Below are 14,819 nucleotides of genomic sequence, written 5' to 3'. Positions count from 1 at the left end.
CTGCCTGACAAACCCCTCTCCACCTTCAGGGATGACTTAAGTGTCACGCTCCCCAGGAAGGCATCCTGGTCCCCAGAGGCCAGGTCTTCTCCCTTCATCTCAGAGCTCTGCTCTGGGCACAGACTCCAAGAACCATTTCATAATGGGCTTTTGGACACATATCTTGAGCTTTATTTAAAAAATCTTCAGTTGCCCAATCCCCTCCCACTAGACCTGCTGAACCAAATAAAAGCCCCGTCTCCCAACTGGCTGGCCTGTGGAAAGTTGTCAGGATCTTACACGGTAGCCCCAGTTTCATCAGGGGGCTGTCTTTGGGAGTGGGAGAGGTGTAATCTATGGTGTTAAAAATCAATACTCACTCTTCAAAGACTTAACCCTAACCCTAACCCTATACTCACTCTTCAAACCCTAACCCTAACCCTAACAGCCTTCTTTCCCAACTGCTACTGGCTCTGGCAGAAGCTGAAAATGAGACTCTGGAATCACAGGAAAGAAAATGACAAAGTATTAAATCATATTAGGGAATATGAATGAAGTGCTAAGAGCCGGCAAAAATGCTGACTTGCTGAAGGCGGAGAGCTCTCCTGGGCACAGGCAAAGTGCAAATACGCTATGGCTTGTAGTTGCCTCTGATTCAGGTGACCTCACCCATTTAAGCAACAGGCACAAAGGGCAGGGAACGTGGGATAAAGATAGGAGGGTGTGGGGGAGGGCAAAGTAGGAATGTGTGAGGACAAAGCATGGGAGCGACCTGGGGATTTAGAGGCCACATGCGTGAGAAAGGCAACAAGGAGAACAGACACACGGGTAAGAGGGGGTTCTGGAGGCTTCAAACTCAACTAAGACCGTCAAATAAAGATTGAAACTCTCCTTCTCCATCTGGAGTTAGGGTTACCTAAAAGTTGTACTCAGAAAGGAATGAGAGGAAGGTGAAAAATGAATATAATATTTCTACTAGAGTGGCTAGCAAGAAGGGACCACAAAGCTCAAAACCAGGGCTGGGTAGGGAGTTCCCTTTGTGGCTCAGTGGTAATGAACCTGACTAATATCCATGAGAATGTGGGTTCGATTCCTGGCCTCACTCAGTGGGTCAAGGACCCGGCTTTGCCATGAGCTATGGTGTAGGTCACAGACGAGGCTCAGATCCTGTATTGTTGTGGCTGTGGCATAGGCTGGCAGCTGCTGCTCCCATTTGACATCTAGCTTGGGAACTTCCATATGCTGCGGGTGCGGCCCTAAAAAGACAAAAACAAAAATAAACAAAAAACCCCACAAAAAACAGGGCTGGACAGAGCAGAGATGTTGACAAAGGCACTGAGTTCCGAAGAATAAAGAGACAGATAGACAGGTAATGGAGGGTAAATCTGCAAAACCTCTGAATTATTTCAGAGGGTCAATGAATTAAACATAAAAACACAATGAAAGTTTGAGAAGAAAACAGAATTCTTTGAAAACATCTTCACAGGGAAAGCCTTTCTAAATAAGATATAAAACCTAGGGGCTATAACAAAAAGATTCATAAGATGACTGCAAAAAAATGTTGTTCAATGTCTCCATGGCAAAAGATACCACTGACAAGATGAAATTTGGTCAGTATATATCAGAGGCAACAGACTAACAAGGGCTCCTACAAATCAATAAAAACAACAAGGAGTTCCTGCTGTGGCACAGTGGGTTAAGGATCCAACAAAATTCAATAGAAAAATCGGCAGGAGTTCCCGTTGTGGCGTAGTGGTTAAGGAATCTGACTAGGAAGCATCAGGTTGCAGGTTTGATCCCTGGCCTTGCTCAGTGGGTTAAGGATCTGGCATTGCTGTGAGCTATGGTGTAGGTCACAGAGGTGGCTCGGATCTGGTGTGGCTGTGGCATATAGGCTGGTGGCTATAGCTCCAATTCGACCCCTAGCCTGGGAACCTCCATATGCTGTGGAGCGGCCCAAGAAATGGTAAAAAGACAAAAAAAAAAAAAAAAAAAAAAAAAAAAGAAAAGAAAGAAAAATCGGCAAACGATCTGAGTAGATTTTAATACAAAGGAAATACAGATGACTCTTCAACATATAAAAGGATGCTCAATCTCATTTACAAGAGGAATGAACACTAAACATACAAGGTGATGGTGATCTCTATCATACTGGCAAAGAACAAAAAGTGTAATAACAGACCATGCTGCTGAGGCTGTGGGGAAATAGACGTCCTCGTGCAATGTACAAATTCACATTCCCATCAATAAACTCTTACAGATGGCATTTTGACAAAATATGCAGCAATGTAAAATACTTAGCCTTGACCTAATCATCTAATTTCTAGGAGTTTATGTATGTTTATATCAGAACACGTGTGAAAATATGTGTGGGTAGGGTTGTTATCATATTCTTTATGACGGAAAAAGTTGGAACTCACATGCCCATGTATATATAGGGGATATGTTAAGTGATGCTATAGCTTTATAAAGAAGTATAATGTATAGCCATGAAATACAAATGAAATTAAATAAGCCAACAAGGCAGTTCTACTTGTTTCTATGAGTAAGGACTTTCAAGGTACACTGTGAACTCAAAAAAGCAAGGAACAGAAGAGAAGGGATAGAATAACATGTCTTGCATTGAGAGAAAGAGAAATATGCACGTTGGTGTTTAGATATATGTAAAATGTTTCTGGATGGATACATAAGAAACTGGTAATCATGGCTGAGGCTGGGAAGGGAAATTGAGACGCTAGGGGCAGAGACGAGAGAGACTTTTCACTGATAATTCTCCCGTACCTTTTGAATTGCTACCTGTGTGTACAGAGTTTGCCTATTTAATTAAGAAATACAATTCCTCAAATACAATGGTCCACCCTACACTGTCCAATACAGAAGCTACTAGCCACATATGGCTATTTAAATTTAAATGGATCTGAAGTTTCTGCTGGGGTGCAATGGGATAGGTGGGGTCTCTGCAGCACCAGGACACAGGTTCTGTCCTTGGTCTGGCACAGCGGCAGTGTAGGTCGCAACTGCGGCTCGGATCTGATCCCTGGCCCGGGAATTCCGTATGCCCTGGAGTGGCCAAAAGGAGAAAAAAAAAGAAGAAAAAAGAAAGAAAAAAAATTAAACTGATCAAAACTAAATGAAAATTAAAATTCAGTTCCTCAGCTGTACTAGCCCCATGCTCAACAGAAGTTCTATCTCCTGTATGGTGCTGGGAAAGGTACAGATAAGAGGATTCACATGGCCCTGTTTCATACCAAATCACTAGCAGCTGATTCCCTATGAGGGCTTTTGGTGGCAAACAGCCCAGCCTCCTTCCTGCCTCTGCCACCTGGGGCAGCACTGCGGGCAAGGAAACTCAGCCTAGCCAGGCTGGTCTGTGGAGAGAGAATCACAGAACCAGAAAATCCTGCTACCCAGTCCCCTGGAGAAGAGACACAACCAGAGGTGAGAGAGACAGGCAGATCAATCAAGGACTCAGCTGGAAGGCAGCGGGCTTATGTACCCCCATGGCATATCTTCTAAAAAGCAAGGCAATGAAACACTAGCCCACCACCTTCAAGCATCCCCCTCTGGGGTCAAGATATAGGCTGTGGTGATAGTCTGAAATAATCACTTGCTCGAAATCATGCTTAAAGCAAGAAAACCCTACAGAAATACAGGCCAGTCTCCTGCTGGATAAAAGAAGAGCCAAAAGCCACTTGACCCTTAACTTCCAAGGACCCCAAAGTCTTCAGACCCTCAGCTAGCCCAGAACAAGCTTTTATTCAAATGCTTCTTGATGAATTAGTGCAAATGCATGCACTGTCATCAGCTGAGGTCACCTCCCTAAGGTAAAGTGCTAGAATCACATAAGTGACTATTTTCCACTTGGCTGAAAGGAATTAAAATAACCCTCTACATGGGTGTGCAATAGCGAAGGCCTGAAATAGAACCTCAGTGCCCAAACACCCTCCCTTTGCTCAAATCTGTGCACCTAAGTAAAAGGAAGAACAAGGAGATTAAAGAGTCTTTGTCACTTCTAAAGGAGGGGAGGTTAGTCTACAGTATTTTCTAACTGCAGGGATAAAGCTGGTGTTAGAAAGGAGCCCTGTTATAAATAGCCGGCAGGTTCTATCAGGACAAGACTGCTGGCTCCCAGCACGAGGTCTAGCATTCAGAGCACTTCGTGAGTTCGTCCCTACCTTCCCTAGCCAGAATCTCTTCCCCAAAGGGCTCTGTAACCCAAGAAAATCAACATCAGAAAAAGGTGAAGCCATGCTCAAAATTTCTCGGGAGTAAAACACAATTATGCTTAGAACTTTACCCAAATAAGTAAACAAAAAATCAAAATCTGTCTATTCTAAAATGAAGAGTAAATATGGAACAAAAATTAAGTTATAACAGCCATCCTGTGCTAATTCTTACAATCTCATGCTGATTGCCTTATAGTATGGCAAGACCTTCAGTGCTACCAAACAGGGAACATTTTTGCAAAAATATTTTTCTTAATGATTTCCCAAGAGCCCCTCAATCCTTTGATTTTCAAGCCTCTCTCCTTCTCTCTTCATCAATTAACAGGTCTCTCATTGCCAGGCCCCCATCTATTACTGCCTTGACAGGTCAGTCAAGCAGCCCTCCAACAACCCTTGCTGTGATGTCAGTCTCTCACAAGACTTACATTTTCACTTTCCACGCTTTTCCTTGTATTTGTGAAATGTCCTTACAACCTGGGAGAGAGAGATGACCAAGATATGGATGTTCCTGGAGCCTATCTAGACACCAGGGTCAATTAACCTTCCCTCAGCCTCCCAGCCATTACTAACCTCGGCTTCCTGCCCCACACCCTTAGGTATTTTGTAGAAATACCTCTCCCTTGGCATTTGTGATCTGTGTCTTCTATTTCAGTAGTCATGAGAACACCAGCTGTACCTCCACTAGGCTGCAAGCTCCTTGAAGACAAAATTTACCACCTCTCTGCATCTGCCATAGCTCTTTAGTCTACACTGTGCCTCACCCTTGGTGGGGACTTAGTATGAAAAATAAACGAGAAGCAGAAAAGTCATGAATCATAAGGGCTGCCCCACCAGGGCCAATGCAGGCCATTCCTTCACTGCTCATCAAGGACACCAACAAAACAAACATTTCCCATCAGAGCAGTGTAGCTTTAGAGGCTCTAGTCCATATAGGAAGCTGAGACCCAGACAGGTTAAGCAAGCTGCCCAATTGCACAAACCCCTTCCTTTCCTCTGCCCCAACCCACTGGTGGCTCACAGTGGCCCTCAGCTTGACATGAAGGCTATGTAGGATTTGGTACCTGCCCATCCCTCATGTGTCATCCTGTTCTATCACTCCCCACCCCCCTTCTTTCCCTGAATGATCTACAGTCCCAATGTGTCACGCTCCTTCACACCCCCACAACTTTGGCACACACCACCTCTCCCTGGCATGCTTTTTCTTCCTCCTGCCTGGTGAGCTTCGGCTCATCCTTCGTCCTGTTGTAAACAGGAGGCCCATCTGTAAATGCTCCTCTGAGGGACCAGCTGTGCAGTTCCATAACCTAGGTTCAAATCTCTGCTGTCACCGACTAGCTGTGTGACCTTGGCAGTCACTGAGCCTTTTAGAGCTTTGGTTTGAGTGGGGACAAAATGAAGTGATGCATGGAAATTGCTCAAAGCAGGGACTGGCAGACACTGGGTGCCCACTTTCATAGCTGGGAAGAGCTGGCCTGCCCTCCTGGGCAGAATCAGGCAGCCCTGGATCACCTCCATCTCCCTCAATGCCATCGTGCCTAGGTCTGTTCAGATGATTGAGTCTGTGGGCAGGTCCCCGTTGCTATCTTTATATCCCCAGAGTCTAGCCCCTAGCTCAGTTCCCAAACTTCATCACATCTAAGTCCTGAATCCTATGCTGGGTATATCACAAGGAAAACAGCCGTTACCAATAGCCAAAAAGCCATAGCTTCTAGAAAACAACCTAAAAGCAAGGTTGCTGTTATTCTGAGTAATTACTAACAAGAAGAGGATCTCAACCTGCGGCAGTGTGAGAACTTCTGCTCACATCTTCCACGGGCAGTGCTGTTTCCTGAATCAGCAATTTCCTTGGTGCAGCCCCAAATGCATCTAACCACAGGCAACAAAACCCTTCATGGCTTTTGGAATTGAAAAACCTGAAATATGATCAAGGATGTTTCTGAAGTTCCAGTTAAGGAGAATATATTGATCTTTTTTGAAGAGGCAACTACATCCAAGGTCAGGGAGGCCTTTGGTTTGCAAGAATTATGTCTAGATTAGGGTTTCTCAAACATAGCACAAGTGACATTTGGGGCCGGATTGATTTTTTGTTGTATGGGGGCTGTCCTATGCACTGCAGCGTAATGAACCTCTACCACAGGATAGAGGCTCCCAAGTTGTGACAAGCAAAATTGTCTCTAGATGCTTCCAAATGCCTCCCTAGGAGGAAAGCTGCCCTCGGTGGAGGAAGCAAGCCCATTCCACTCCAACCCTCGATTTATTACCACAGTACATCAGTCAGGAACATTTTCAGTCACTCATCAAATCTCCCTTGACATACTATCATCCAGGACTCAGGATTTTTTTTTTTTTTTTTAAGGGCAGGATCTAGAAGGCATACCAGTGTGCACAATAACAGCCCCCAGGGAGCTTTTAAAAAATACAGATTCCTGGGCCCACCCTCAGAAATCTAAATTCAGATGGCCTGGGGCAGAGGCCAGGCACGGTATTTTTTAAAAAATTCTATAGATGGTTCTAACATGCAACCAGGAGATGCGCTTCCCAGAGACAACTGATTCCTCCCTCTCCTCCGTCCTTTGAATCAGGCAGTGTTAAAAGCCAGTGAGCCAAACAGCCAAAATGAGGCTAAGGGGATTTATTAACATTCTCATTCTTGATAATAGAACATCCTCTGCGCACTCCACATCTTGGCCTGCAGATGACTTGCCAGAAAGAAGGGAATTTAACCCCATAATCAAGTGGCTTTCCCAAGGCCTTATAGATCGAACAGTGCTATACCACAGAACTTTCTGTGCAGGGAGAAATGTTCTCTATTTGCTCTGCTTATTTCAGTAGCTGCTGGCCACGTGGCCCATGAGCACCTGAAATGTGGCTAGTTGTGACTGAAGAAGAGAATTTTGAATTTTATTTAATTTTAAATCATTTGAATTTAAATAGCCACATGTGGCTAGAGGTCACTGTAATGGACAATATAATATGTATTTACGTCCCTCAGGGTCACAGAAATAAAGTCCTATAGGCTGCTAAATCTCATAGAACTGTGAAATGTACAAAACTTTGTCTTAAAATACCTAAACTCAAGAGTCCCTGAATTATCAAACAGGATCCTAACTTATCCCAATAAAAAAATCAATTTAGAAGAAATTCTAAAATAATTTTTTTTCAACATGTAGAACTAGTTTCTCACCATATTCCAATCGTTTAGCTTTGAGGGGGACATTTCTGGCCCTTCTGAACATTCATCACTGTAATAATTGATCTACTCATCAAAACAACCAGAAGTTCGTAAAGAATATGACATAGGGAAGTTGATTTCCACTCTGAGCAGCTCACTAGTCTACTATGATAAAACACTCATTTGCTCTCCTTTCCTCCGAATCTAATCTTTGAATTGAACCTCTTACCCCCAAGATAGGCCCGAACACACACTGCAAACCAAGATCACCTCTAAGAGCAAGATTTTTTTCTATCATTAAGTTTCATAATCACTTAACTGCACAAACCACATTCACACATTCATTCTAGATCGTCAAAGAACTCAAAGCTAAAAACAGAGAGGAAATTTTATCTCTTATTGTAAAGGCAATGGGTGGTTTAGAGTTGAAGAAAGTCTCACAGATCTTTCAAAATAAAGCTTACCTTTTCTGAGTCCCAAGTCCTTTGACCCACCTCTAAGCAGTCAGAATAAGCCATATAGTAATGAGTTAATAATTATCTAGTAATTCAAAGTGGTGCTCACTCTTCATAATAGCTGGTGCCTACTGAGTGCTTACCACATGCTGGGTCCTGTGCTTTATTTTTTCCTAAATCTTACCACTGCCTTCTGAAGCAGGTGCTATTACCCAAAGGTGAGGCTCAGAGAGGTTAGGTAACTGGGCTCATGGCCACACAGCTACCAAATGGTAAAAGTGGGATTTGGACCCAAGTCACTCTGAATTTCTGGTGGGACTCCTTTGGGTTATGTACAAAAACAAACGTGTTATTATAACATTTGGTACCACACTGAGCCATTCTCCCTTTGATCACGTGCAGCTCACTGAAGGGAGTTTGGGGATAAGGGGTTCAGAAACCCTGAACTTGTCCTTACTTTGGAAAGCATCCTATCCCCCATGGACTTCTCTCTCTGTCCTGGGGCTTCACCAGGCAGGTGAGAAGAGGAGTCTTGGGTAACACTCCGGATTCTGCCAGCACAACTGCACCCAAGAGGACAAGGCAGATGTGTGCTACAGAACTTTCTAAACACCATCATGGGAGCAGAAGGTAGTAGGATCCTAGCTACGGGATCTCAAAGGAGAAAAAAACAGATTTCATTTGGAGGTGGGGAGAAGTCAGGGGAGTGTTCCTGGAGGGAACAGAAGCCCTAGACCCTGAGGGGTAGGTAATCTTTTGTCAAACTAAAAACAAATGGAGGAGTTCCCCGCCGTAGTGGCTCAATGGAAACAAATCTGACTAGTATTCTTGAGGTTTGATCCCTGACCTTGCTCAGTGGGTTAAGGATCCAGTGCTGCTGTGATCGAGCTATGGTGTAGGTCACAGACGTGGTTCAGATCTGGCGTTGCTGTGGCTGTGATACAGGCTAGCAGCCGTAGCTCTGATTCGACCTCTAGCCTAGGAACATCCATATGCCAAGGGTTGGGCCCAAAAAAGAAAAAAAAAAAAAAGACAAAAAAAAAATGGAGACCAGCTTTGAAAATACCCTGAGACCAGTTTAGTCATACAAACAAAGCTTAATTTAACTTATTTTGCAAAACTAACTTGACCTGGGTCACTTCCTGCTTAGGTCCCTAAAAATCATAAGCAAAAGTTGAACTGTTCACAAGGTTGGTATGAGGTAACTGGTGACCAATTTCCTGTTATTTAAGAAAATTCTAATATTGTAACCAGTCACTGTAAAGACTAAACCATTGCTACTTTCTCATTATACAAGCTGGAGCCCCATTCCATTGTTTTGGTTTGAGCGTTCCTGGTTTTGTCTTTTTGGTGTATGCACAATAAATCTTTGGTAATTACTACTTTTGCGATTCATCAGTTTTACTTCTGTTATTTCTGAACTTTTGGCACATTATAGATTCCATGAAGGGCATCCTCTGAGGAGGGGATGGCCTAAGCAAAGGCAGCCCTGGGAAGAACATGTGATACCAGCTTGGGTTCCGACCACAGGAAGCAGAAAAAGAAGGGGGAGGTCAGGATGCAGAGCCACATGGGGCTGAGACTAAAGGGCTAGGGCACCATCAGAGAACCTAGAGAAATACCCAATTAACCATCCCAGGACCTGTTTTGCACCTCAGCCCTGGCACTTTCAGGCTGTGTGGCAAGCCCCTTCTACTCTCTGGGCATCAGTAACCTTGAAGAGGGCACCGAGGATCTCATGCTGGTCTGAAAACCTAATTTTAGAAAAATAAGTTGATGCTAGGGACATGTTATTCTTTTCCCTAATTTCCAACTTCCTATATCACAAAAATATTGTTGATAAGAATTTACTGATGGCAATTGCGTAAAAGTAAGTCTAATGGTTCAAAAATGGGGGCTCTAGGTCAGACTCTCTGTGTGTCCTGGGAGGGAACCACCTCTGGACTGTTCACATTCCTCCCCTAAGAAATGGACACAGCAGTTGCACCTACCTCATGGGACTGCTAGGAGGAGCAAGGCAGGTCATTTTTGAAGGTGCTTAGGGAAGGGCCTAGCACTCAGTATTTGCTTATTCTATGTCAGCTATTATTAATAAAAAACTAATTTTAACTTCCAGCCAGGGGGAGTCAGCCCTTAGGGATTTCAGAACAAGTGAGAGGAGAGACAAATGCTGACCTCTGGTCTCAGCTGGGACATTTTCTTAATCAGCCAGTCCCAGTGGCACAAAAAGGGTTCATACACTGGCCTGGATGCACAGCCTTTTGACTCACTGGCCTCCTCTTCTTCCTTTCCTCCTTCACTTGGTCAACTTGGCCGCTGGTCTGGGGACTCAGGGTGCAAATCCTGCACATGCTCTGCCCTGCAGCCAGCATTACACAACCCATGTTTCCAAGATTACCAGGAAGACAGTGAAGGCTAGGCAGGGGATGCTCCGGTTGCCAGGTGGCACCGAGCTGCTAGGATGTTTGGACTCTAGAGTTTGTGGCAGTGGTGGGGGAGGGGAGAGGGTGTAAGGGAATTGGGTCAGGCTGGAGAAAGAGAGGCAGAAAGGTTGCTGAGCTTAGCCATTGACTAGGAGAGGTCTTGAGGGGTGCAGATGTTTGGGGTGAGACGGGAACAGGTGACTGCGACTGGGAGGGCGAGCTGTAGCCCTTCCCCAGGAAGTGGGAGAAATGGGGTTCCGGAGCCTCTAAACCATCCAGTCACTGGGAGGAGGGACATACGGGTTGATGACGGCACAAGCAGTGGGGAGGACGGGTAGAAAGAGGATGCAGGTCCCCTACCCGCCCTCACGTTGTCCAAGGGCTTAGGGAGGCAGGGGGCCGACCCGGAAAGCAGGGTGACCGGGGAATTGGGGAATGTTAAACCTATCCAGGTAACGGAAGCGAGTTCGCACAGACTGATTCCGGGGTAGGGTAGAGAACTGAAAGGGAGGTACAGGTCCCCGACCCTTCTTCACCCCGTGCGCCGCTTGAAGTGAGGCCAGGCAGCCCAGACTCGAGAAGGGGAGGGTAGGTCACAAGGTCACTGGGGGAGCCTCCACATCCCCCCTCCTAGAGAGGCACCCCCCACCTTGCCCCATTGGCGCTCACCTCACCTGACCTCGGCCGCCTGGGACCCGCGGTTCGATCCAGATGCCAGTCCTCCAGCCCGGCCTGGATCCCAGCAGCAGCGGCCCCACCTGCCCGCCTCTCAGCTCCCGGGCGGGCCCTGCTGGGCGCCTTAAAGGCGCAGCGCACGGTCCGGGTCCTCCGACAGAAAAGCCGGCTCCGCCTGCGCCCGGCTCCCGCGCTGCTCCCCGGCTGCTGCGTTCTGTCTTGGGGGCTCAGGGGTGAAAACCCACAGCTCCTCGGCGCCCCAAGCTTAGAGTGTTGAGTCCGGAGGGTAAAATTAATGTCCCTCATAACCCGACCCCAGGAACCTGTCTTTAAGCATACAAGAGCCACGGTCGGAGAACTAGCACCTACTGTATTCCTGGAGTGGCGCCAGGTGGAGGGGGCAGAGCACGGTCACCCTGGCCGCTCCCCGAAAGCTCTAATCCCCGAAGGAATTAGAACCCAAAGGGCCACACACAGTTCCATCGTGCGACGCCAGAATTTGTCGGGGCATTGTTTCATTTACTGAGCACCTACTGTGTGCCTGGCATTACTGAGCAGGGCACCGGCCAGTGACTTGGACCAGATCTCTGCCACCGAAGGGCTCAGAGGGACAGACGAGCAAAGCAATCCTACCTTACATGGGTTGTCTCACTTGATCCTACGAGGTGAGCACTGTTCTTGGCTTGCAATCTCAAAATGCTTCTGAGGCAAGGGACTTGCCCTATAAAGGACAGAACTGGGAATTCCAGTCCAGGATTATTTAGCTCCAAAACTCCTAGGGGCAAAAAACAGCCTTTTAGCCACCAATGGTTAAGTCCCCATTATGGCCATTTCTTCCTTTTAAGGGAAAATCTCACAGTGTGGGGGCTGGGGGGAAGGAGCATCAAAGTCATTACCCATTAAATTCAAATGATGTTTTCTGTCTAGTTTATCTGCCACAAAGCCTAGGTTTTTGAACATCTGGCCTCAGTTTACAACTCCAGCCCATTTCCTACTATTCCAAGGGTGCTGAACCCTGCCACCTGGGCCTCTGCCAAGAAATCATGCCCTCTCCTGCTTGACTTGGCCACTCTTCCCTCTTTTCCATACCTCAATTTTTAAAATAAATTTTTTTTTTTTTTTGTCTTTGTGGGGCTGCACCTGCAGCATATGGAAGTTCCCAGGCTAGGTCAAATCAGATCTGTAGCTGCCGTCCTATAACCCCACCACAGCAATACCAGACTGAGCTGGGTCTGCGACCTTCACCACAGCCTACAGCAATGCTGGATCCTTAACCCACTGAGCAAGGCCAGGGATTGAACCGAGTCCTCATGGATGCTATTAGGATTCGTTTCTGCTGTGCCACAAAAGGAACTCCTCATACTTCAATTTAAATGTCATTTCCTCCAGGGAGCCTTCCTTAAGTTCCCTTTGGGCCCAAACTGTACTGTGGGCTGCAATTGTGAGTGGGTTTGATTCCTGGCCCAGGAACTTCTACATGCTGCAGATATGGCCAACCCCCACAACCCCCCACCCCAAAAAATACAACCAAGCTTTAGCTGGTGTTATTTGAAAACTTGAAAACACCCTTTTTTTTTTTTTTTGGTCTTTTTAGGGCTGCACCCACGGCATATGGAAGTTCCCAGCCTAGGGGGTCTAATCAGAGCTACAGCTGCCAGCCACAGCCACAACCACAGCAACGAGCGATCTGAGCTATGTCTGCAACCTACACCACAGCTCACGATCCTTAACCTTAAACAACACCATGCCCTCATGGATACCAGTCAGGTTTGTTAATCACTGAGCCACAATGGGAACTCCCCACCTGTCTTTTATTTTTGTTTTTTTTTTAGGGCCGCACCCACGGCATATGGAGGTTCCCAGGCTAGGGGTGTATTCGGAGGTGTAGCCACCGGCCTATGTCACAGCCACAGCAACACCAGATCCGAGCGGCATCTCTGACCTACACCACAGCTCACTGCAATGCCGGATTCTTAACCCACTGAGTGAGGTCAGGGATTGAACCTGCAACCTCATGTTTCCTAGTTGGATTCGTTTCCGCTGCACCATGACGGGAACTCCCCCACCTGTCTTTTAAATTAAAAAAAAATTTCTTCTCCAAAACCTTAAAAATGGATAATTCGTCTTTTCTTCTAATTCATAGTTTGTGGCCCCAGAGACTTTCTAGGGTCTGGAGTTTCTAAATCCAGAGCAGTTTTCCCCCCAGTGTATACTTAGATACACTGAGTTGAGCCCCAGGTGGGAATCACTCCTTGTCACTCTTCTCCATCTGGTGACTGACAAGAGAGAAGCCTTAATTAGCTTCCATTTTTCAGTGAAGCTCCAGAGGCAGGAGGAGAGGAGTGGTCACTTCTCGCTTCTCCCCTGAGGAATTAGGGTGCAGTAGGAGGCCAGGAGCTAACCATATTCCTAACGGCACCTTCAGTCATTCCAAGTAAAAACTTCTTATTACCTGACAGGTCACACCCCAGCATTAGACACGAGTTTGGAAACACCTGTCAGCAGGAATAGCAAAGGGCCCCAGGCCTCACCGTGGCACGTAACCTGTGGAGAGCTCCTGGATCCTCAACCCACTGTCCTAGCAGGGAATTGAACCTGCCACTGCAGGGATACCATCAATCTTGTTGCACCACAGCAGGAACTCCTAGGCTGATTACCTTTAAGAAAAAAAAGACTCGGAGTTCTGTGGCTCAGTGGCTTAAGGATCCAGAGTTGCCACTGCAGCAGCTTGGGTCACTGCTGTGGCACAGGTTTGATCCCTGGCCCAGGGACTTCCACATGCCCTAAATGCAGCCAAAAACAAAAAAACAAAAAACCAAGACTCAGGAAATCTTTCATCTCCCTTAGCTGCATGCCAGAAGAATTTAGCTAAAGGGCCTATTCCCAGGAGAGAGTTATCAGCAGGCCTATCTGCAAAGAACATGTATTGGGCATGGTGGGACAAACCCTGGCAGGGCCAAGATGGCAAAGTCCACTCTGTGTCCACTGTCTCTACACAGCCCAGTAAACATTTGTTTATCAAACATTTGGTTTTCTGCCTTCATGTGAACTGCCTTCCTCCTCTTGGAAGTCCCTAACCACTAACCCTAACATCCTCTTTTTCTTTAGCTGAAGATGGTATTTAAGGGTAAAGTTTGCAGCCATTTGGGCAAGTTACTCAGTTTTCCTGTATACCGTTTATACACATTACTAGACTTTTGTTCGATTTTCTCCTGTTAATCTGCCTCATGTCAATTTAATTCTTAGATCAGCCAAAAGAACTTAGAAGGGTAGAAGAAATATTCTTCCTCCCCAACACTGCACAAGTAACCCTCCAATTAGCATATAAATATACATGCCAATTTTATATATGCTAATATACACAAATATTATATATATCAATATATATATATTAATAGCTGCACCTGTAGCATATGGAAATTCCTGGGCCAGGGACTGAATCCGAGCCATAGCTGCGACCTACAAGCTAAATCCTTTAACCCACTGCACCAGGCCAGGGACTGAACAAGTGCCTCTGCAGCAGTCTAAACCACTGCAGTCAGATTCTTAACCCACTGTGCCACCTTCGGTGCTGCTGGCTCATATTTTCCAAATGCCTGTGCATAAGTTAGAAGATGATGGAATTTTTCCAAAAGATTAACCTGGACTTTTAACAAGAGGCAAGAGAGACAAATACTCAGAATGCCTGAGACTGGAATGCTAAACACAGAAAAAGTTAAATTAAATGCAGATTTGGATCAAGAAGATGAATAAAAAAGGAACTGAGCATATGTAATGCTAACAGATGGCAAAGGGAAAGCAAAATTACCAAGTTCCCATTTTACTTCATCTTCATTAGAGAAAGCGCTTCCATTTGATCAGGTTAGAACATCACCAAGAGGGAAAACAA

General features: G+C 45.9%; 1 protein-coding gene across 6 annotated transcripts in view; it reads right to left on the bottom strand.

The window, feature by feature from the left end:
- Positions 1 to 14,819, bottom strand: part of ABHD6 (abhydrolase domain containing 6) — a 72,932-nt gene that overhangs the window by 34,700 nt on the left and 23,413 nt on the right. The window contains exon 1 of one of the 6 annotated variants that reach the window (XM_003132273.6): positions 10,930 to 11,228. The exons of 2 other annotated variants lie outside the window; for them this stretch is intronic. The gene's annotated coding sequence lies outside the window, so the exon portion shown is untranslated. Of the gene's footprint in view, positions 1 to 7,841; positions 7,867 to 10,924; positions 11,229 to 14,819 lie in introns of those variants that run through there. 3 more of the 6 variants (XM_021069088.1, XM_021069092.1, XM_021069090.1) reach the window with 3 other exon arrangements.

The sequence above is a fragment of the Sus scrofa genome, chromosome 13 (genome assembly GCF_000003025.6).
Source record: "Sus scrofa isolate TJ Tabasco breed Duroc chromosome 13, Sscrofa11.1, whole genome shotgun sequence".
NCBI classification, from domain to species: domain Eukaryota; kingdom Metazoa; phylum Chordata; class Mammalia; order Artiodactyla; family Suidae; genus Sus; species Sus scrofa.
Note: the sequence above shows the minus strand (reverse complement) of the source record. Positions and strands in the feature narration are given on the sequence as shown.